The 25,112-nt window shown below is 40.0% G+C and overlaps 1 protein-coding gene across 1 annotated transcript in view; it reads left to right on the plus strand.

Annotated features, from left to right (window-relative positions):
• Positions 1 to 57: 57 nt before the first annotated feature.
• Positions 58 to 25,112, plus strand: part of SCUBE1 (signal peptide, CUB domain and EGF like domain containing 1) — a 230,160-nt gene continuing 205,105 nt past the window's right edge. Inside the window, exons 1-5 of the mRNA XM_064420579.1 lie at positions 58 to 371; positions 1,495 to 1,557; positions 6,983 to 7,046; positions 7,693 to 10,897; positions 13,129 to 13,303. The gene's annotated coding sequence lies outside the window, so the exon portion shown is untranslated. The remainder of the gene's footprint in view (positions 372 to 1,494; positions 1,558 to 6,982; positions 7,047 to 7,692; positions 10,898 to 13,128; positions 13,304 to 25,112) is intronic.

Consider the following 25,112-nt stretch of genomic DNA (forward strand, 5'->3'; position numbering starts at 1 on the left):
GGGAGCGGCGGCTCGGCCTCGCCCGGCCCGGGGCCTTCCCCTGAGGGAAAGGCCGCAAGTGGTGCCGAAGGAGCGTTCATTTGGATGTTGGCGTTGGGAAATTTTTCACCGAAAGGGTAGCGAAGCGTTGGGACAGGCTGCCCAGGGAAGGGTTTGATTTGCCAGCCTTCAGAGTATTCCAGAAACTCGTGTGTGGTAAAATTCACAACACTGCAGGTTTATGTCCAAAAGGGAGACATAACACTTATTCAAACGTTATTTTAATAAAGGAAGAGGTCATGGGGTCTCTCAAATTGTTGGAGGATGCAGACCCCTCTTTACCAGACACATTTCTCAGACACATCACCCTCTTTCTTCCTCCACTGGCTGAGGTATGTGGAAAGTACAGATTTCCCAAATCACCTACTCTGTGCCCCTTGGGTTTTTTTGTTTGTTTGTTTGTTTGTTTGTTGTTTTTGTTTTTGTATTTTTTTTGTCTTAAAACGCTGTTTGTAATTCTATTAAGTCTTTGTTCTTTTTCTCTAAGTTGAGGAATTTTACTCCGCCCTAGCTAAGCAGCACTCTGTGTCAATTAGCAATATTTTCTAGAACTGACAGTTTCTTCCATTAGTTCCCTATCTGCAAGTTCCTGGCCATATTTGAAAGCAGATTCCCATTGTTTGTTTGTAGCACATTCGCCTTATTCATTTCATTAGGGACATGCTCTGGTGGTGGGGCTGTCATTGCAAGGTTGCTGGTTGGACTCAGTGACCTGGGAGGTCTTTTCCAACCTTACTGATTCCATGATCAGCCACCAGAAGATGACCGGAAGTGCCATGTTTCTCGCAGCTCTGCTGTCCAGCCCCTCCTGGCTCTGGCAGCCCTGCAGGGAGAACCTTGCTGAGCTAAACTCCCTGCCCCGTGCTTTTCTTTCACAGGACAGTTGTGCTCATCCTGATTGCTCAAGTGCCACTTAGCTAAAAACTGGTGAGACTGAGAAGGTCCCCAAGTAAATCACCCATGTAGGCAAAGCAAGAAACTGAGCTGTTTCCTTTCCCTCCCAAAAGATAAGAAAGGGGATAAATGAACTGTGTGACAGGCTACAGCCTGAACATGTTCCTCCCTTTTTCTTTCGGGCTAACTGGAAAATCTGCCTGCTTCAGACGTTTTCCTACAGATGTGTGGTTGGGTGTTTGCCTAAACTATGGGCTCTGTGTTCAGCTGGGGTCTAACAGATTATCATATATGGGAACAGGGCCTTGTGGAAAGCAGTAGGAGCTTGTCCTGTTTCCAAAGAAAGGAAATATGTGGATCCTTTGTTTCAACTCTTCAGGTAGCCATGTTGTAGCTGGGAGAATGAAGGGGATGATGACACTGCTCAGATCCTCAGCCCTGGAAACCTTAAATGTGCACTGAAGTATTTCTGCTGAAGACCACCCCACACAGACTTGCAGTAGTTCATCTCAACACTCTACCAACTTCTTGATCCTTATGCTCCTTGTTTTTAATATTTAGGTGAAAATGCTAAGCAGAGTCTGACCTGAGACTGAAGAAACACCTGTATCCAGGCAGTGATAAGTAAGTAGGTGGAAAATAACAACACCGATTGCTCATTCAATCTATTGATCTGTCCGTGGGTGGCGTCTTCCAGGTCATTCATTAATCACTGATGTGGCCCCAGAACTGATGCATTAAAAGGTAAATACTCTATGGATTTTTTTAAGGTTTTGAGAAAGTTTTGGAGGTTCTTTGGAAGAAAAAAAAAAAAAAGAAACAGGAACTGTTGACTCATTCAAAACAGTCATATTCTTTTATTTCTTCTTTTGTAGAACTTTTCCATTCTTATTCCTTATCCACAGGTGAAAAAGGGCATAAACATAAGAAAGCACCAAAGCAGTTTTTCTCCATCATTTATATATTCCCTTGGAAAAGTGAATTGCCTGCTTTGTTTTACTTGAAAGGTGTTCCATCTATTTTTTTTAATGGAAAATGGATGAGAAGTAAGTAAATGAGAGGGCTTCTTTCTCCTTACTTACATTGTCCTTTTTATTCCATGGAAGAAGATGGTTACAGAACATTTCTTCCCACACACTCTTATTTTGAGTTCTGTGCCCTTTTCTTTGAGAAGAAGGGGTTTAGAGATCACAGAACTGAAATAAATCCCTCCAAAAATCTTTTTTTTTTTAAATATTTCTTCCTGTCAGAAAGACAGAAATGCAAGGCAGCAAATAACATAAGTGTTTCCTTTTAAAGGCGGTACTAGGAATTAAAGTAGTGCTTTTCTTAGGGTTAAAAATTATTTTTCCTTTCCCTGAAGTGTCTGCTGAGGTTTTTTTAAAGTTGTTTCACTTTTTTAGTCAAAAATCTGAAAACTGAAGTTTTCTCTTAGAGTTTTAACAGAGGGAGTAAAAAAAAAAAAGTGAGAAATTTGTCAGGAACAAGAATCCTGCCAAAGAGCTTCCATAGTTATATGAAGTGGAAAATGGAGCCATTGCTGGTGCTGCTGTTTCTTGCCCAAGTTACATCTGGTCTGCGTGAGAAAATTCACATTGGTAGGGCGTAAATCAGGTGAGATGCAGTAGTATCCTCCTGGCCCTTTCTGAAATTAGGAACTCAGTGGGGCTGTGGTTTCTATGTAAAGCCTGTGTTCCAGGACTGTCCAGGTCAGCCTTAAATATGAGGCCATCCTGGATAGAACAAGTGGCTCCCTGTGAGGATATACCACCCTCACAGGAATGAAAAACAGAGCAGGGTAAGGGAGAAGCAAATCAGAAATTAATGTTTACTCATCAGTATGGTCAGAAATATTACAGTTACGTACAGATTGAGGCTCTTTGTGCCAAAAAAGCAATCTTATATTTTTACGAGTTGATAATTTTTCAGTCTGCAGCAACATTTAATGTTTAAAACAAAATATTGTGATTATTTGAAGATTAGGCCACTCCTGCAGGTTGATTGCTCAGATGTCTCCATAAGCATCTTCCAAGCTCAGTGATGTCCTGCTATGTGTTATTTCTCAATGGACTAGGCATGCCCTGATATGTTTAAAGCCACATGAGGAAGATGTGACAGAAAATGTCTAAGGGGGAATTATTGTTGGGAAAACCTAATCTTAATGATATTTCACTACCTGTTGGCAGGTTATATGCAGTGGGTTTCTGCAGTTTTGGTGGCTTCATCGAGATCTTTTGTAGAGCTTGAGTGTGAAGCAACAATCTCACAGTCTGTGCTGGCCTGAGCCTGGAGAGCACACTGTCCCCTTTGTAAAGGGCAAATGACACAAATCTTCATTAAACCTGCATTCTTGTGGACTCGCCTTATCATGATTCTTGGGAAAGTGCCCCAGAGAAGCTAAAACAATCAGTGGTGTCTTGTCCTGGATATGGTATATGAGCTGGTAGGCTGAACACCAAGTCCGTGCTCATGCAGTTGTTATTAATGCTGTGTAATTCCAAGCACATAAATCAAGAAGCTCTCCTAAGTTTCCTTTATAATCTCTAGAGGAAGGTTTCTTCCACCCCTCCCCCTGAATGTAATTCAATTATTAAGTAAGGAGCAGTGTATCTTTAGAGGATGGTTTAGCTCACTCAGGTGGCACAGATGAGATGGAATCAGATCACCATCTCTTCTTTAATAGAAATGCTGGAACAGGCTCCATTGCACCTGGGTCACATAGTAGTGAGTGCCAGCTGCTGAAGAAATTTGGGAAGTAGAAAAATGAGACAAGGAGCAACAAAGATCTGATCAGTCCTTTCAGTGCTGGAGAAGGGCAGGCAGGCAGTGCTGACCCTGACATGACCTTACTCTGGCAGGCAGTGCCTGCTGAGTCAGCACCGGCTCCTGTCTCATCTAGTGCTGGCCAAGGAGTGCCACTGCTTCCCCATCTTCTCCCTGCACAGTTCCCTGTGCTGCTCTCTCCAGGGCTTCCCTCCCTATAAGAGCCTTTTCCAGAATGCCTTGGTTTGCTACTGTCTCCTGTATTGTATTCCTCCTTCAGTGAAGGGTCAGCGTTATTTACTCCCACACATTTTCCTCAGAAGTGGCACAGAAGAGAAGCACACATTGTTGTGCTCCACAGGGGTGAGTGAGACCCAAAGTAGAAGCTTCATTTACAGAGAAATTGAACCTGCTGACAGCACTTTGCTGCTTCCCTGCCTGCAGTAACTAGAGAGCAGGTTTTGGGCTAAAACAATAGAAAAATAACTTGTTTTTTCTTCTTCAGCCTAGTAAAGGAGTAGTGGGAATGTGTTGCAGGATGTGGTTCCTTGATCACTCAAAGCACAGCCTTGGCCACTAGACCAGCAACAGGTACAGCCCTTGGGGCCTGTGCAGCACCCACAGCACCTTCATGGCCATCCCCATGTCCTTCAAGAGCATCCACCTGTTTAACTCTCATGCATTGTTTGTGCTTTTAAACCCAGAAGATAATTAGAAATACTCTTGAAAATTAGTTGGAACTAAAATTGCTGTTGCACTCGATTCTGGTTTCAAAACGAATTCTAGTTAAAGCATCCCAGCTTCCACAGGGAGGCAGCAGAATACCTGACAATTTCTTTGCAACTTTAAACTTGCTCATTCTTCTAACAAACTTAGTTTTTCTTCTTCTTTTAAAGAGCTCTTTGACCCAGTATATATATTATTTCGATCAAGACCTCTTAAGAATTCAAAGTTCAGATGAAAATTCTTTTTTGCTTGCCAAGATCAAGCTTTCCAAGATCAACATTCCCCTTATTTTCCTCTGAGCTGCCACCAAAATGATTTACAAGTTATATTAGAGCCAATTTTGAAAGAAATATGCTTTTAAGTAGAAACTAATAATCAGGGTGCCTCTTTTGAGACAGGGTAGTTACACTCTGTCAGTATTTCCATTATTTTCAGGAATTTATCACCTCAGGAGAAGAAAACATTCTATTCCACTGAAACTTGGAATTTTAGTACTCAATAATAAAAATAGAAAATAAGTAGAAAATAATACTGTAAAGTCCAGCATTTCCAAATCAGGCATTCAAATATCATGGAACAGCCATCCACCCTGCCCCCTAATTATGTTATTGGCTTAAAAAAGGTGAAAGTTTTAAAATAATACAAATAGGATTTTTTTGCTTGTCTTCTGCCTTGTAACACTTTATGACCTCTATTTTCAAAATCTTTCTTTGCAGCCACAGGGGCTAAAAACATTTTGCTTTTTTCCCTTTTTCTAAATGGAAGTTGAGATTTTTTTGCATGCTTGCATGACCCTGAAAGCTGAACTTTGGAAAAAATTTTAAAGTACCAAAACTTCATATCTTCACTGAATTCAGCTATGTATAACTTCTCTGAGCTGCCTATATACTTAGAGTAGCTTGTTAGGAAAGAGAGTCAGAAATGTTTAAAATCAGAATGGACAAGCCAGGAACATTTAAATTACGTATTTGCTTAAGTCATAACTGGTTGAATTTAAATGTGCCCTTCAGAGAAAATGTAGATTTTCACATTGATTGGTTTTAGGGGGTGGGTTGGGGTTTTTTTGGGGTGTTGTTTTTTTGGGTGTTTTTTTTTTGTTTTTGTTTTGGTTTTGTTTTTGGTTTTTTTTTGTTGTTTTTTTTTTTTTGTTGTTGTTGTTTTTGTTTTTGGTTTTTTTTGTTTGGGGATGGGGGGGTTGTTAATTTTTTTTGAGGTTTGTTGGTTGGTGATTTTTTGTTATTTGTTTTTTTGGGGTTTTTTTGAATGCAAGCAAATTCATAATTTCTAACTGTTAGCTTTATCTACAGAAGAGGTGTCTCATTGCTGGGAGCAGCACACATTTCTTCCATACTGTCCTGAAATAGATATCAGTCTGCCTCTGAATTTCACTTCACAGGAGACATCCAAAATAAGATGTCTCAGCTTCTTTACTCCATATATTTGCAAAAATACCGCTGTCATGGGGAGTCTCTTAATTGATCCAGGGTGGCACATTCTGTGTTCCTGGTGAGACTGGGGGTTTTAGACTATTCTCACAGGTTCACTGACTTGATATCTTTTTTTGGCTATCTCCAGGAGACTGAATCTTGCTCACCTCATGGTCATTTCTTTCTGGAAGAGTGTTAGATTTGGTTTGTTCAACCCCTGTCTACTTAGGAAAAAGGAAGAGGAATATTTTATATTTTTCTGTCCCTCAAAATTCCATTGAAAGTAAAAACCTTAAAAATTATAATGTGTTTTTACCACGTACATATATTTTCTTCATATCCTTTTTCATTGATACACCCAAACAATGACTTCCATTAAAAAAAAAAAATCTGGTGAAACAGGTGAGAGGTAGAGAGAGGTGGAGGTAACTGCCTTGCAACATACACACTTAAGTCAGGGAAAGCACCTGAGTGCAAAGAGTTGCTTATAATCATAACCAAGGGAGACTGAACCTGTAACCTTGAGGTGAAAAGCTCCAGAACTGGCTGGCAGAGTTGTGAGCTGTGTAGTCCCTCTGGAACCTGGATATAGGTAGAAGATGGATGATACAATTTAAATAACTGGTAATGTCAGACTCTGGTGAGGCACTGGGTTCCTTCTCCAGCTCTAACATCACTCTTCATGCTTTGGAGATACCTCATTCCCAGTGTAAGCTGCCACCCTGAGTCAAAGGGCAGGGTTAGAGGCCCAGAGGGAGATGGATGGTGTGGCATTAGAGAAGAGCCAAAAGGAAAGCTCCAGCTCCATGGTCAGTGATAAACATGAAAGATTGGGCACAGCCTAGAAGTAGTTAGGAAAATACCCCAGAATACACTTAATTTCCAAAGCTTCAGCTGGAAGAAACCACCAAACTGTCAGTCCCGGTCCATGACCATGGGATTGCTTTAGGTCCCAGGCTCTGGTGGGGCCTATCCACTCCACAGGGAGACAGGAAGATCCTCAGCCTCTGCTTACAGACATTGATGGGACTTTGATACTCTGATTTAAGAGGAAGAACAGCTGCTGGGCATGGTGTGAGTCTTTCTGAGCCTTTGGTTCCTCCTCATTGTAACTGATAATCTCTATTTTGCAGAATTGCTGGGAGGGTGAATGCATTAGTCACTGTTCCGGTGAACTACAGGGATGGCTGTTGTCAGGTAATTTATTAACAGTCTTTCCTTCTTTGCTGCTTTTTTTCTCCAGTGTTTGGTATTGGTATCATTGTGGCAGGTCCTCCTGGTATTCATAATCATATTTAAAATAATCATATTACAATTAAAGAGCAAATGTGCATCAGAAGCTGAATTCAAGTAGGGCCACAAAAACATAGGACCACTGTGTTTCAGCAGTAATGAGTAGCCAAGAACCTGACAACAGGGCATCAATGAGGATTTTTCTGATTTTTTCTGTTAAATAGATTCAAAGGCTATGATTCAGGCTCAAGAAATTCATCTGCCTTTAAAATTAGCTGATCTATTTTTCACATCATAGCTGCAGTGTTTCTGTTCTCTGCCCTCCCTTTCACTTCATATGTAACCACATTTTGGTGGTAGATCAAGTGATTCCTATATATAGCACCCAAAACACTTTGTGATCCTTTCAGGGAATAAGTCCTAGATATATCAGATATTTATTCAGCACAGTACTTTTTAGTAGGATTACAGACAGGAGCCTAGCCTTGGAGCACAGCTCCAGCACCTGGCTTCAAGCTCAAAGCTGAACCTGATGAATGTGGCTTGACCAGAATGTTTGCATAGTAGACATGCTGAGAGAAAAAAAAATTTGTCTGCATCTTTGTTGCAGCAATGAGCTCCTCACCTTGGATTAATTGCAGTTTCCAAGGAGGCTGGCAGTTCTGCCCATTTCCATAGGAAAGGAAATACCAAAGAGTACACTCAAAGGAGACCCTTTCCAGGAATTTAGGATTTGCTATACCTATCAGGTCAGATATCCTGTTCCTAGCAGCTGTCAGGACACGATGCTTCAAAGGAAGTTGGATGAGTTTGCATAGCCAAAGCATGACTAACTAAAGATGGAGAGAACTGAGGTAAGCATCTCTCTGCAGTGCAGGACTCAGTTTTCTGCCCGTAGGAGGAGATCTGATTACCCCTGGCTTAGTAAGTAAATTGTATAGCTGTAATGTTAGTAGCAATCATATTCAGGCTTCTACAGCTTTGCCAGGTCATTACATTGCCCCTTTCAGATACCTGTTCAGCATCTGCTATGTTTTGCAAAGATTTTACAACCAATATAGGGTATAGGTCAATGGGGAGATACAATGTAAGTTTCTGTGACCAGTTATGTGATTATTCTGCAGTATATTTCCTGCTGGGTCCTGATTTTTGAAACAGATGGAAAGTGGGCAGAGAGCTGAAAGCCTGAAGACCACTCAGCTTCAGCTGCTTTCCTGCCCACAAAATTACAAGGTCAGGCCTTCCATAACACTTCTGAAAAGTGCCATATGCTAGAGATACCACCAGTCCTTTTAAGTGTCTATTGACTTCAAAGGCCAGACATCTTAAATTACCCTTCACCAAGTGTGCTACTGAGGCTTCGCAACACCAAGTATTTTATTCCATGCATTCTTGCAATGTGCCTCATCTTTTGAAAGCTTACAGCATTAACTAAATTTGTCATCCAGAGCAAATGGACCTAAGGTTTTCTAAATTATCTGAAAATTAGGAATTTGCTTACTTCTCATCTGCCTTCCCCTCCTCCGTGGGAATCATAAGTCATGTGGTGTTGTGCCCCTAGTACTGCTTCCTTGCTTCTAGGAATGGGTTGACTTGAAAGTAGGTTGATAATTTAGTCCCACTTATCTTTAATTATCTCTGCAGAAAAATGACCCTTGAAAATGTTGAGTAGGCAAATATAACAGAGAAATAATAACATATTTCATATACCTTCCTCAACTTGTATATGTTTTTTCTGAAGTGTTAGGTCCAGTAAAATGAGAATATTTATTTTAAATTTTGTTGTGGAAAGGTAGGAAATTAAAGAGGCTCTATTATTCCAAATAGTTTCATTTTAAAACAGAACATTCCTTCTCCAAATCTCTTGAGGTATCATACATATCCCTTAGCAACAGAAAATCAATAGATATAAAGGTTCCAGTTCAGTTTCCCTTGGATGTCATCAAGTACATTCAAATATTGAATGATAGATAGGCTAATTTACACATCTGCCAAACTGGCATTAGCATTTTACTAACTCCCTGCAGTGTCATGAGGTTTAATTAATGGTTGTAAAGCACTCCTCTGAATGAAAGGTATGACTTTTTACATTTGAGATTATGTAGATCCATAAGTTTCTGCTGTATTTGTAACAGCTGTCTAGAAGACTAATGGCTTTGCAGATTTACTGCTGTACTCTGCTGCTTTCTGCTAGCCTGCATATTTTGCAAGTTTAGTACGGGTAGTAACTTTCAGAGATTAAGACCAATTATAAGTTTGTTTACAGCTGAAAGACATATCTTAATTGTTCGAGGCAATTTCCTTGCGTTCTAGTACCTGTGACTTACACCGTGTCAAATGAATATAAAGTGCACCACATTATTCAGAAGAATGGTGATTTTCAAGTAGCTGGGGAAAAAAATATCAATTTATGCAGCCTTATTGAAACAACCCAGTGAATAAGTGACACCTTGTCTGACTGCAGCATCACTAGGGTGGCTGCAGGAGCAAGGTAACATGCACTGACATCTCTACAAATAGGTTTAAGATGAGTACAGTGACAATTCAAAATGTTTGTGTAGTTCTTATCTGAAGGCTCTCTCTCAGTTTCTGCTTTAGCTCAATGTGGTCTTGCATGTCACCCCCTTGAGACTGTACCAGTCCTAATTAAAGTTCATGATGGGACCATTTTACTGAGGTAAGGTACAAAGGACTTTTTTTTTTAACTCCTTTTCCTCTGCTCTACTCTATCAGTGTGTCTCTTGCTAATTTGGTGTAACTGCCCATTGTGGTGGTGGGAAAGAGATGAGAGTGAATGCATGCCCTTAACTTGAGCAGCAAAGATCTGCAGCCTCATTCACTGATTTTGGCCTTTGCCTTTTGGAGTGCTCCACATCGCTCAGTATTGTTGACTTGGTCCAAAAACATTATAAATTTTTTCTATCAGTGGTTTGAAAAGGAAAGAGAGACAAATAGAGCACATGGTTGCCTTGGTCACCCTGAAAGTGTCCTACTCCCACCTCCCATGGAGCTGCTGTATCCTGTATTCCTGAAAGCAGGAAAACTCCCCAGCACTGCAGCTGAGCCCCAAATATGCCCACTGCAATGCTGCATGCCTTATGCCAAATGGACTCAGAGGTCTCCTGAGGCTGACACAGCTGTCAGAGCTTGACAGAATGAGTAAAAACCAGATAGGTTTTTTTAGTATTATCCCATAATTCTGTCAAATATATCAATATTAGATACAGATCGAGGCAGGGTATCCTAGGCCTATATAACTAACGATTGAGTTATTTTACTTACAGAATGATGTGGCTTTTGACTACGTCAAGTAGAGTGAATCACCCAAAGTGGCATTATGGACTCTTTATTGTTATATTGATCCTAAATATTGGGGGCTGCCAACAACAACAGTTTTAATTATTTTTATTTGTATTGGCAGTGTAAAGACTAGGAATACAGAAGCACATATGTGTAAAGTGTTTGGGTTTCTTCCTTGTCTTTCCTTAGGATAACCAATTTAGATTCAATTGTTCGTAGAACCCAGCAATTCTCTGGCATGTATAACCAGACATAACCCTGAATCAATCCAGCTGTTGACATGTATTTTCATAATTCCTTTATTGCCTTTCTAAGACATGCCTGGTGTTTGAAATGCACTTTTTTTAACCAGCACCTCTTGTCTGAAGAGCTAGAAAGCAGCCCTGCAAATAATTATCACCTCTGCATCAGTGTTGGAGCAGGAAGCAATGCTGTACCAGTGCTAGTGAATGACTGAAAAGTATAAAATGGTCTTTGGAACTTCAATTACTGAACAATTACTCAAACCGCAGCAGGTCAGCAACAAACTTCAATTCACCATCATTCTATTACTCTGTTTTTAAATTGTTTCATTTTCCTATGAGAATTATGACAAAAAACACTGCACAAACCTTATGTGAGCTACATGTGACTGAAAAAAAACATTAAAAAAGAGAAAAATCTCATTATTGGTGACTTAAATGAATGTATCCTGAAAGGTAGTGAGTGATGCCTCTATGGTATGCTTTAGGATACAAGTTGAAACTACAAACAGTACATGGGAGTATGTAAGAAGGAAAAGGACAAAAAAGTGAAAGTAGCACTGCTCTTGTATATGGAAGAAGACATCTAGGGGCTGCAATTTTTGTAAATAGGGGGAAGTTGCTCCTGTAGGATGGGCTTTTGCTCCTGCTAACAAGATAGTCCTGCTGGAGCTTTTTTCCAGCTTTCTTCCAATGACGGAAGCATTCCCAGGGACAAAAACCATAAGATCTTGGTCAACACCCAGTGAACCCCCTATTTTCTTTGCAGGGAAGCAGCTAGAAGCTGGTAGGAGTGGGATATGCCAGTGAATAGCCCTCTTGTTCTGGGCATTTCCCAGGAGCCATGTAGGCTGCTGCTAGGGAGGTGTGGTGGGTTGACCCAGGTGCCCACCAAAGCTGCTGTATCACCCCCCTCCTCACTCAAATGGGCAGGGGAAAGAAAATATAATTAAAGGCTTCTGGGTTGAGATAAGGACAGCAAGAGATCACTCACTAGTTACTGTCATGGGGCAAAACAGATTCAGAGAACTTAATTGAATTTATTACTGATCAGAGCAGGGTAATGAGAAATAAAACCAAATCTTAAAACCCTTTCCTCCACCCTTCCCTTCTTCCTGGGCTTAATTTTATTCACTAATTTTCTATCTCTTTCCCTGCAGTAGTGCAGGGGAACCAGGAATGGGGGTTGTGGTGAGTTGGTTTCATATTGTTTCTTCTGCTCCTTCCTCCTCAGGGGAAGGAATCCTCACACTCTCTCCCCATTCCAGAGTGGGTCCCTCCCACAGGAAACAGTGTTCCAGCAACTTCTTCAGCATGAGTCCTTCCCTGCAGTTCATCACAAACTGCTCCAGAGTGTGTCCCTTCCACTCTGGGTCAGTTGTTCAGGAACAGGCTGCTCCAGAGTGGGAGCAAACCTGCTCCATCCTGGGATCCTGTCTCCACAGATTCTGCCAGGACTCTGCTACAGCACAGGGTAGATCTCTGCACCCCCTGCCCTCCAGGGGTTGCAGGGACTTAGCCACCTCTCTGTGGGCTGCACCACAGAATCTCAGGGGAATCCCAGCTCTGGAGCCTGGAGCTGCCCCTCCTTCTGCCCTGCCCTGGGTGTTTGCAGAGCTGTTCCTCTCATGTGTTCCTATCCCTCTCTGTACCCAATTACAGTTGCGCAAAAATGTGGGTTTTTTTGTTCTTAAATCCATTATCCCCTAGGTGTCAACACCTTCTCTGCTAGGCTTGACCTTGACCAGTGGCAGGTCTGCCTGGAGCTTGCGCTAACAATGGCTCTGCTGGACATGGGAGAGGCTTCTGGGAGTTTCTCACAGAAGCCGCCCCTGTAGCCCTCCCTCCACTAGCAACATCTGGGAACACAGACTAAAATCAGGAAGGGGTAAATGCTGCAGCCTTGCAATGTCCTGTATCACCTTCCCAGGAGAGTGCTGAGATTCAGCCTTGTTGGTCTGGGTCAGACTTGTGCAAATATTCCATTTGTACAACTGAATTGGAGGAGAAAGGAAGAGGGAAAATAACTGTAGACATTTTAAAGAAGAGAATGAAAGATTGACTTAATAAACAGAATTGTGCCATAATACTGTAATATATCCAGAGTCTCTATGCCTCCTTTGTGTTACCACCCACAAAGTTTGTTTGTAGCTGTGTGGCACAATCTGCAGACCAATTGAAGGATGTGTCATGCCACTGAAATCTGTTGTTTCATTACTTGAAATTGCATCTTTTGTTTGAAATTTGACCACATTTGTAGTTCCTGAATTATTTTCTGTTGATATTTCAAGAACTGGATAGTGTTTCTAAGTAAAAGTGAATTCATCCATCCTCTGTCAGGAGCACTTTTAATCAAATAAAATAGTATCCTTCCTTTTTGTCCCTTAACCAATTATTCTTTAATCTTTATTCAATATATTCCTTTTACCTGAAATGCCACATAGCTCTGATGCTATACTTTGCGGGTTCAATGATTTCTTTACTAATCTTGATTTGCCTTTCAGTTTCACTGATGAAGTAAGAGACCAATTTGCAAGCAAATGGCCTGGGAACAAATGCAAGAGAGTTATATCACACAAAATCAGTCCAGTTCTTCTATGCAGTCCCTGTTTTGCACAACACTATCTGCCTGTATCAGAATGCAGGACAAGCTGCAGACAGCCTCTGTTCCTTGAGCAGGTGAGAGGGGAGTGTCCCACTTGGTTTTGTGCTAGTATTAGATGCTAAGCTTTTGAGGCTTATTGGCTGTGGACCTTTCCTACTGTTTGAGAAATTCTGGCAGGCGGTGACTGTTGAACAAGATGTATCACTGCCTTTCAGTGTCCAGTCAGAGGATGCATTCCATCAGCCCCAACATGAGGTTGGGTTATCCCCATTGGTCTAGGGAGACAAATAAGGTCATAAATAGTGGTTTGATGGTTTAGTACTGGGTTATGGCTCAGCCACTGCATAGGAAGCTGCAGTGTGTGCTCAGTGACATGCACCCATGGGCCATCTGCTTCTGTGCTGATGTGATTTATAATGTAGCTAACAAGGCTCCATTATGGATAGAGGTGTCACAAAATGTCCATAGCAGTCCATCTGAAAAAAAAATCAAAAACCAACAAAACCCACTGTGAATTGAAGTTTTTTGTTGTGGTTTCATCCAGCAGACAGCTAAACACAGCACAGCTGTTCCCTCTTTCCCCCACACTGGGAGGGGGGAGAAAATCAGAAAAAAGGTAAACTCATGGGCTGCCGTAAAGATAGGGTAGTAGGACAGAAGAGGAAGAAAAAATACTAATGAAATAAGAGAACATGCAACACAAGTGATGCACAGTAACTGCTCACTACCTGCTGACTTAGGCCTAGCCAATCCCTGAGAAGCAGGTTCCCACATTCCAGCCAACCCCCCCAGTTTCATTGTTCACCTTGAGGTCATATGGTCTAGAATATGCCTTTGGCCATATTGGGATAAGCTGTCCTGGCTGTGTTCACTCCCAGCTTCTTGTGCTGCCCCAGCCTCGCTTCCTGGCAGGTCAGGAGAAGCTGAAAAATCCATGATTTAATGTAAGCCCTGCTCAGCAACAACTAAAACATAAGTGTGTTATCAACAATATTCTCATCGTAAACTCAAAACACAGCACTGAACCAGCAACTAAGAAGAAAATTATGTCTATCCCAGCCAAAATCAGAACATTTTTTTAGTGTGCTTTTGAAATGGCACAAAGCACAGTAGGAGCCCATGGCAGAGTCTCTTGAGAGGCAGAGTCCGGACCAGTCCCTGCATTCAAATGTCACTAGTCAATTCTCATGTCCCATTTAGGTTAAAATATTTCATGTTCTTGGTTTTAAGAAAAAAAGTTTAGACACACACTTCATGTCTAATTCAATAATGTGTCAGTGGGTTAATTATACTGAGAAAGCAATTTTATTTTACTGGCACCAAAAATTTCAGCAAATGTCAAGCAAGCTGCAAATGAGGCAATTCCAGACTAGGCTTTTATTGAATTAAATGGATTATTTCCTTGGTGCCTTCGAAGTCTTCAATTATGTCTGGAATCTCTTGTCCATTTCTCTGAGTCTGCTGAAGCCAAATTATTAAAATGGCCTGTTTTCCATAATATCATCCTGGGTTTTTCTCATCACTCCCCTGATTATTATAAATTGCATGGTATAATATTTCAGAGGATTAATATTCCATCTGCTCTGCACTCTGCCAGAGGATCAAAACACTTGGCTACTTCAACTCAGACTTAATCTGCATGATAGGCTAACCCCTGTAAACACCCGAGTTGTTCATGGTGGGCTGGTCTACATGGGTGGTTTACACTGGTGGAAAGCTGACTGCTCATATTCAGAGATCTGTGCCACACATCTTTGACAAAATGCTCTTAATTCTGTTGAGAGCTTTTAATTCTGTTGCGATTAGTAGCACTGTGGCAGTGGAATAAATACTATCGAGAATCAAGTTAATTTTCTCTGCGCTATCATGTTTTGTTAGCTGTCCAGTTATGTTCCTGTATTTCTTTGTGTCTAGTCCTGTACATCTGCCTGAAGATTCCCACTTCTGGCCATGTGGTGCACCACATTGGTAAACTAGGAAAAGAACCTATTCCTCATTGAAGGGGAGCTAGCATTAGTCCAAAGCTTTTTGGGACACCTACCCACAAGCTGAATACATGAAGAAAAGAAAATAAATCCCAGCATTTTGTTTTGATATGGGTTCTATTTTCAGCATTCTATCTCAACAGCATAGCCTGTACTACCATGTTCACAAACTCTTCAGCTCTAGAGACTAAGGGGACATAATGCTGGCTCAATAGTGAGCCAGCTGTGAATAAGTATTACATAGCAATTTATGTTCTTTATCTGTGACAAAGGTGAGCTTCAACTCACAGAGGAACATGCTTCTGGCAATTTTTTAACACTCAGAACTAATCTGGAGTGTAAATACTCAAACACAGTCATGACAAAACAGTCTTGTTCATTTGGAGTAATGGCTTGTGGTTCTTCTTCCTCAGTATTTTTCTACTGGTAGCCTTTGCTGACCAGCTCTGCTCCAACTACTTCTGGTCACCATTGATGTCTGAAGGGAAAGGAAAGCATTCTGTGAAATGACATTGTAATGTTTTTGTGATGCTTATTTGTACAACTCTTCATGTCTCACTGATCAGAGCCAGCATGCTAAATTCATAACTCCGCTGTAATACCATAAATGAGGAATTGATTTGGTATGTTGTATCTAAGTGGTTACTGAAATAATGGTGTGTAGGTCGTTTAATCTTTTGTTTATCCTGTCCTGAATCTAAACTATCCCCAGCTTGAGAACTTTTACTTGCTAATGGGGACTCTTTAGAAGTTGTTTCCCAACTCTTCTTTGGTCCCCAGTTAAACTGCTAAAAAACATTGAAACAGTGTGTGAGCAAAAAGATATCTGTTATTTTTGTGCAGTTGAAGCTAACAAAGGCAACCAAAAACTGTCCTGCTGAGTTTCATACAAGCATTCATTCTTCTCTGTGGCCAGGATTCAGAATTTGAAACCTCTCAAACCATCACAGAAATTTCTCTTTTTAGATATTGGGTCTAACAAGGCTCATCTGGTGTTGAAATCCTTATTCAATTGGAGTGGAAAAAAACACAGAGGCAAAGAACACAGGTTCTTAACATAGAAATTGTATTTCTAAAGGACTTGGCTGTACAGACCTTGGAAAACAAGTTAAGACCAGCTACATAGTTCCATTAATCCAGACCCACCACTTTCATATATCTGAAATTTTATCATTATTTTGTGAGTCTTCCCCCTACATCTTGAGTCTTGCAAGAAAGTCAGTGTATGTAGCTGCCATTGACCTGCAGCAATGACTGCTCCTGTGCAATCTTCATCTCTCTTCCATGTTCTCCACTGAGATCCTGTTCCTGGAGCCATCATGCTGCAGTTGTGCTCTCTTGCAGAGGAGATGTCCTGGTGAACAGTGAAGGGTCAGGAGCTGATGTCCCCAGCACATATTCCTGGGGATCCATTGCAGTGGTCCTTCAGTGAAGTAATTTTACTTGGCTGAACACCTTGCAGTACTATGTACTGTGGACCTTTCTCTACTGCCTGTTGGAACCTAGGCCACATGGAATATTTTTCTGTCTGCTCTGAGGGGCCCTGACTCCCAGAGAAGCACTGCCTTTGACCTCTGCCTATGGAGAGGGCTTCTGAGACTTTGGGATAGACTAGAATCCACCAGAGCGTGAAAAAGATACTAGAGAATAGTGTTGTTTGTCTCAGGGTGAGAAATTTAGGTTTTGGAATTTTTTTGTATGGAAGTGGATAGGAAGCAAGATGGAGGATTTCAGGAGTTGTCTTGGGCTTCTTCTTCATCTACTCCATTTTCTGCAGTTAGTGGCACAGGATGATTGGGTGAGGAAATCTGCAGTGGTGAGGTTACGTGGACAGACAAGGGATATTGGTAGAAAGGTGGAAATAAAGTACTTTTTAAGAGTTAATTGGATGAAACAACTTTAAAAGACCTTGAAACTGTACATCTTGTAGCCATTTTGTGGTGCTTTCCTGCACACTAAGTCTGGTATAGACGGTGTGCCAGAATTTTTGATAACAATAAACAACAACCTGAAGACGAAAAAAGTCCTGTGCATCTCTCTGTCCTGGCACAGAACTGTTACGAGAGAGTCTCCCCCATCAGGGGAGCCCCCTGAGGCCCAATGAAAGGGGCAAAAACCCATAACTGCCCTACTTTTTAATTTTTTGGAAATTTTGAAAAGAAAGCTGTGATAAAATAATAAATCATCTATTGGGGAGCTGGAGGAGCCAAATTAGAGCAGCACAATACCCAGTGTGTTTGTGTGCAGATCACCCTGCATGACCAGCCTAAGTGCCAAGGGACACTTTTAGAAGCAGGTGTGTTTATCAGGGCAAATATAGACCCTAAATAGTAAGGACTATTAGTGGAACTTGTAACAGTCACTCTGAAAAAGGTCCTCAATATTCCAGTTAAAGGAAGCTGGATTTTTTTTAAGGTATAATGGTATGAATTATTCTTTATGCCAGCGCCAAGCATTATTATTAGGCTCTTGAAGATGAAACCCTCTATTTTTTTAGTGTCCAGACACAGTGAGAATCCAAAGTGCAAATTGCCCCAATAATTTTAATTGTTCTCCAGAACCCAATTTGCTATCAGGTATTTAATCAGTCAAGAAAGGGGCAGTTATTGTAGTCCTGAGAGAGTCCCACTGAAAGATGCTCTATCCAGTGGCAATGAAGACAAAATATTATCATAATGAAAACCAACCTTTCTAGTAAAGTATTGCAAGTGGAGTGAAAGTATCCATATCAAATTCTACACTATTTTTTTCTAAAATGGACTGTGAGATTCAGTTCTTCACCTAACCCAATTTTTGTTCAGCAGCAGCTGTTAGCTTGACACAAATGGAGAGAAACAACACATTCTGAAAAGTAATCAGTTTTGAAATTTGAATACATGCTAGTGTCTTTCTTCTCTTTCACAGAATAACATCTTTCATCTGAAGAGTTCAAAGCATTCCTCAAATAATTTTTTACATCTCACCACCTCCTCTCTAAGGCTTTTAAATATTATTTTCTTCATTGCAGAAGATGGAAAAATGGATAAATCAGAAAAATTAAGCTACTTTCCTAAGACTACACAGTTAGTCAGAATTGGAGTGAAGTGTAAAAGTCTGAAGTGATAACTTCAGCTCTGCCATTCCAAATGCTGGATTATAGTTTGTCTGCGACATTCCCTACAGAGAGAAAGTAATAACTTTCTGAGGAACTGCTGTAATTCAACCTAGAAGTTACTGGGACAGATGTGTTATTCACTGGATGAAATTCTGTCACCTAGCTCTTCAAAGGGTCAGACTGGATGGTCAAAAAGATCTTGTGTCTAGTCTTAAAATAGAAGAGTCATTGCCACCATACAAATCTATTTGCTCTTTCTCTCCTTCCAATAAAAATCAGCAATTAGTCGTGTTGAAAAGTTTGCTATGAAACTGCATTTTTCAAATCCAAGGAATATTATGCCAAAGATTAGCAAAAATAGCTTCAGAAATCCTGAAAAATTGACAGATTGAATCTATCAAATCCATTTATAATTTTATTTTGACAAAAATTCACACTGGGGCTGACAGCTCCTTGTAAAAACAACATTGCTGACTGCAGTTTGAAACACACATGCTATAAAACCTTGGGAACAGGATTTATAATAGAAACCTGGCAGTCTCCTAACTCTACCAGTATTATCACCATGTGTGACAATAATATATTAGGACCATAGTTCAGAGCTCCTTCTTTAGATTCTGACATATGGAGGAGAAAAGAGACCCTGAAAACTAGGGAGGACATAGAGTGCAGTCTCAGCTGTGCATACTTATCATCTAAATCAAGTGAAGGCTATTTATTGACTTATTGATTCTAATTCAAAATGAGAACTTAATTAAAAGTTTAGTTCATTATCACACAATTACATGGCCCTCAAGACATTTCCAGGATAGTAAAGTGCACATTTAATCATGTGATACATTGGATCTTCAGTTGTTATAAATCAGACATTAGTGGGGCCATGCTAATTTACACCATCTGGGGACAGGGCCTATTAGTTTTCTATGCAGGAGACATTTGTTATTGTTTTAAATAAGGGAATTACAGTTTAATGTTGCCCTTTGCTGAGCAATAGTGTTAACTTCCAACCAGAAGGCAAAGCAGTGATGAGAAATTTAGTTTTGGTTCCATATATACCGGCCTCTGCTCAAGCAGCATGAAGGACTCTCTGCCAAAATTATACTACCAAGCCCCAGAGAAGCTGTTCTGCCTTGGAAACAGGCTTTGGTGACTCTACTAAGAGAGATTCTAGCAAAGAACAAACTTTTTTGCCAATTTCTTCACAGAAGCACAGCACTCTTGTATCTAGATTCAAGCCAGCATCTCCATCAATGTGCTGTGCTAGCTCTGACATCCCTTTTGGTTCTCAGCCTCACAAAGCTGCACCTACACCTCACAGCTTGTGCTGCTTCCCCTCAACACAGCCAGCAGAAGAATTTGGTTATATAAATTTGCCTTCTGAAGTTCTTTGAATGCAGCAAATTTAGGATTTGTCCTGCAAAGGATGAGAGTCCTGAGTATATTTGTATTCACCTAAAGCAGCATTCCAGGGCTCAGATCTGCAGGAATTTCGTGTCTTTCTGTATTTTTTAATAATTTTTACATATTTACAAATAGCCAGAACTGACACTCTGGGAATCAATTTCTGACAGACTTTCACATGCAGGCATGAGCTGTATTAAGCCATGGAGCATTTGAGAGCAAGTTAAGATGTTCATGAAGAATCATTGTGTATCTTCAGTGGCTGAAGTTCATTCTCTAAAAGAGAAACTCCAAAAAAACATGCAGAATGATACTTTGCAGTGTGATCCACAATAAGGGTTTGAAACTTTCACTTTGCCCAGCATCTTTATTCAGCTAATACTTTCCACCTCTAACCCTTCTAGAAAGAACTTGGTCAGACAATTTCTACATATGCTCATATTTTGAACTCTCAGCATAGGATTTTTAGCGGTACTGTGGAGTGGGCTAATGTCAAATTAATTTTATTGTACTTCTGACCTAAGGGACTAAAATATTTTTCAGGTGGTATGTCCTGTACTTCAACACATGAGTCAGATACTAACAAGGAAGCAGGACTAGAAAGAGTTTTCAGTCAATTTTTGGCTCCCAGCTCCCAAGTTGTTACTCACACTTAAGAAGAAGTACTGCCAGGGCAGATGTGAGCTGGCTGAGCAAACAGCACAAACTATACCTGTTCTATCTGAAACAAGGCGAGGGCAGAGGGAGAGGAGCACAGACGGGCACCAGACCCAGCCAGGAAGCTGCATTGAGGCATTTGTCAGCCAGCAGAGATAAAGGCTGTGCTGCAGGAAGCACAGTGATTACCCGCTACAAGTACATGTGCCTGTGTGACTGCTGTGGTGGTGGTAAAAGAGCCAGAGAACAGAAGCCTTAAGTGACAGAGCTTTTGAAAACTCCGTATACCAAGGAGTATCTGTAAGGAATTGACTGGGGGAACAGGCATTTTAATAGCTGTTTATTAGGTGCACCTGCTACACTCAGTGTTCAACCCAACAGTATTTTCTAGCTATTGATTGAGCACATCCCAGAGCTTCTGAGGAGCTGTTTTTACATAATGCTGGATATTGTGTGTGACTTCTCTTCTCTATTGCCTCAGATGTTTCTGTAACAAGGAGAGACAGACGAAGATGGCCCCTGCTATGTTTGGTTACAATATCACCAGCTGGCAAGAACCCATTGCAGTTAGACTAATGGTTTGTGCCTTTCTAGTGCTTGCAGCTCTGAGCCATCACACTGAGTTTTTAGCAATAGACATTCTGCTCTCTCAGATCCCATTTGCTGCTTCATTAAATGGCTTTTCTTTCCCTGCTTATGCTTTTTCCTAGGCTTCATTTTGGTAGGTTGAGATCACACAATATGTTTGTTTGTATGTGGCCTGTAAATGTTACTGGAAGGAACAGAGGTGTGAGTAAGGGTAAAAGTTTATCTTGCAGCACGCTCTGTGCCACAACTTATAGACCAGAGACAGTTTTCATTTTGCTGAACTTTTTGTGATCTGAGAGAATTTCCCTGACACCTTATGAATCCTACTGAAGTCTGAAACTGAGTATTCAGGGCTAGAAGAGCTAAAACTGCCATCAATGTTAGCAGAGCAAAGCAGTTTATCAGTGCTTTTCAGGTTTGCAGAAACTGATCTGATTTGTCTTAGACAAATAGTAATTGCTGGGTTAAATATTTCCTATGTTAGTAAATACATAAATATAAAACCTATCAGGCAACACAACATAGATTTGATCCTTCTTTCCTTAGCTGCAGTGATTTTAATAGAGCAGGAAGAAGCCTAATGAGATTTGTCAGAAGATACTACTGAGATCTGGTGGCTGTGGCAGCTGAATGCTGGATAAAATGTAAAACTCTTCATATAGTACAGAGTGCTCAGGTTGAGTCATTGACCTTTTACTATGGCTTCTTTGGCATTTAAACTTCCATCTTTGAGACAAAGGAGTGTTTTCATACAAATGAATTCTCTAATATAGGGCTCCTGCAGCTCAAGAATGGTCCCTTACTGTAAACTGTTGTTTTTAGTGAAGCTGCTCACTGGAGTTTGTCTCTCTTAATCTTGCCCAGTGCTGGAAAATTTTACTTTCAAATGGTTTTTTACTCAGTGTGACTTCCTGTGGCTACTCTACTGCACAGGTTTGTTGGCTGTTAATAGACTGGCCTGTAAGCTAATTCTTGCCACATTCTACACAGTAGCTTTTTTTCTCTTCTTTTGTAAGGAACTTCAACAAAGATGGATTTTAATGCTTTTTTTAGCTGTTGAAACAAAGGCTAGGGGAAAATATCTAGTATACCTGAATTCCTAAGGCAGCTCCTTGGCACAGAAAAAGATCTAATTTGCAGTCTTCCTTTCTTACTGCTGCACAACAATAATATAAATATAGTAAAAACAGGAGATATTTTATATATAACCAAAAATCTGTCTTGTGTAGGGTGGGAAAGCATCAAGTTTCTTAGAACTGAGTGTCATGAGATATATGTCTGCTCTGAGGCACTTCCTTTCAAATAATTTTTTTCAGTATTTTCATATGTTCTTATATATTTAGGCAGAGTGCTGATTTTTCAACAGTACTAAAATACAGCTGGATTTGTCACATTAGATGTTTACGAAATCTTTCCCCCTCTCTGTCTCATTGCTCCCTCTCCATGTATGTTTGCAGTCTTTTTAGTGCTAATAGCAGAGTTCCCTCAGAATTTTAAAATCTAAGGAAGAGTTTTCCAGAAAAAATTCTGCTAAATACTACTTGTTTTTCACTCTCCTGCAGAGTACTAAAAGACAATGGAATTTCTTTTCACTAAAAAATTTCATAAAGTCTAACTATGCTTAGAATTTTTTTGGATGTTTTTCCATTTCTTTTTTTTTTTGGTGACTTCTACTGGACCTTGGGTTTTATGCTGTTTGATTTGTTTTTCCTTTGTAGACAAAGATAGCACCTGATTTATCCTTAAACCTGCTTCCTCTAGAACTCAGTCACTTTTTAATGACTCAGGTGTGCAGATTTTCTCCCTTCCTTTCTGAAGGGAACAGATGGTCCAGGTAGAAGCCAATTTTCTTATAACCACAGTAATTCAAATACACATTGATTCGTGGTCCTGTCTTATCCAGTGACACTGCTGTGTTGTCACTGACATGCTAGTGTGTGACACCAGGACAAACATCCTGCTGCTCAGGGGCAGCCAGTATACCTGCTCTGGGGATCATAAACTAACTTTTACAAACCTTAACAAAAAAATAGGCATTTCAGTTTAGAATATGTGTCATTTAGACTGTATGACTGTTAAAAATGAAGTGTTACTTTCAAAAGAAAATCACAGATGTCCAGTGTTATGCCAGTTGCAATTAATTTCTTTAAAAATATTTGAGTTAGGATACAATATAAAAAGAACTTGTATTTTTCTGACCATTGCTAAAATTTTCTTTACTGAACCGTACTCATTTAAAAAATTTTAATTAGAGTTGCTGCTACCACTTCCTGCAAGGTTTAGATTTGGTTGTTTGCTCCACTGTCTAACTAGGGTTGCAATCATCTGTAAACACAGGGGACATTTAGAGTTAATAAAAGAAAAACATTGAAACTTTGATCAGGGCAAAAGGAGGAGGTGGGTTTTGTTTTTTAATTTCTTCTTCATGATTTTACATTTTATTAGCACCAATTTAAACAAGCTAATATGTTCCAATTACAACAAAATAATTGCAGTTTTTTATAGAGCACTATGAATTAAGCTCCCTCCCATTTTAACCTTTCATCTTGGTCTCATTCTTATCTGTGGACTGCTCCTCTGCCCTCTTCTTCCAATTTGCCTGAAAAATAAGCAGAAAATACATTTTGTCTGTACACACATCTAGGTTTTTTTTAATATGTCTCCCGAGGAAAGTGGATAAATAAATATACATTTTTTCAATAGCTGTAGAGCATTTGTTTGACATGGACTAACTCCCCAATAACTAGCAGAAGATTATACATGCAAATCTAATTTTCTGGCTAACTTAAGTCTCTCTTGGGAACCTTGGTGATTACTTGCAAACACTTTCCTTGAATCAGCAGTATCAGCAAAGATACATTATCATGCTAAAAGTAATAATGTAAAAAGTGAGATAAAAAGATGGAAGAAGGTTTAGAAAGAAGGAGGAGATGGAAAAGGGAAGTACTATAGAGGGAAGGGTATCTATAAAGAGAGAGGGGTCTAAGCCTTTTACAATAGAGGGAGATTGAAATAACCATGGTTTCTTCTTTGAGTCTTGAGAATAGCTATTTTCTTGTTTAAAAGCTTAAAGAGCTATTAAGTTGGGCAAATCACTGGTAAAACAGCTGGAAATGTAAATAGCAATTTAAACAGTCCATTGCCCCTCAATCCAAATGTGGAATGTGCAGATCTACTTCAAAAAAGTTCCTCTGGTTTTATTATATTGTCAATGGTAAGAGGATTGAGTAAGCACCCTTTCTGCGTGGGCTGAATGGAGACAGTGTGCTTTATTTAGAAAATCCACAATTTTTTTCCTTTTCTCATTTTTCTCATTTTCCCTTCTTCTTTTCCCCCTTTTTTCTTTTTCTCAATTTTTTCCTTTCCTTTTTTTCTTTTTTCTTTTCTTTTTTTTTCTTTTTGCAAGTGAGCAGACGAGTCTCTAATTTTCACACCATTCTCCCTTAGAGACCTCCTTCAATTGCACCATTCTTTCATTATGTGGAACTAATGAAGTGCTCTGCAACCTTTAGGTCTCCAAAGAATCTGTTCCATTGCTTTAGGAATATAGTCCTTAAATAAAACATGTTTCATTGGCTGACTTCAAAACACTATTCTTAGGGGGGAGGGGGGATAAATAATTGGCCTGGGATCACTGTGTGAAAAAAAGGAAGAAATTACATTGGACAATGCTTTTAAATTATAGTTACAGTCAAAGGATACATTCAGCAATGGCAATTTGGGTTCTTATTCCTAGTAAGCTGCCAAAATTGGAATATGATTTCTTTGAAGTTCCATATTGCAAATCTTTTTATGACTATTGTCTTTTCAGTGCCTGTGTTCTATTGAGAGCGAACGGGTTTTGTGGTGTAAAAAACAATGCAGTAGCAGATCAATAAGAATAATAATTCAGCAGCTGAGTTGGAAGGCTGACTGCTTGTGTGTCTTAAAAATAGCATCTCAATTTTATATATTGCTTTTCTTCTACAAAGTACTCACCAAACACTAACTCAGTCCTGTGGCTTGTTTATTCAGTTGTGGAAGCACACATCTGTTTTATCCATGAGATATCAAATGCTTCATTCTCCTCTGAATATATGTGGGTATGAGTACAGCTTATTTTCATCTGCCATTATGGACTGTGGAGAACAGAGTTATTTCAAATTTGTCAAAGTCTCT

Source organism: Passer domesticus, chromosome 5 (genome assembly GCF_036417665.1).
Source record: "Passer domesticus isolate bPasDom1 chromosome 5, bPasDom1.hap1, whole genome shotgun sequence".
NCBI classification, from domain to species: Eukaryota; Metazoa; Chordata; class Aves; order Passeriformes; family Passeridae; genus Passer; species Passer domesticus.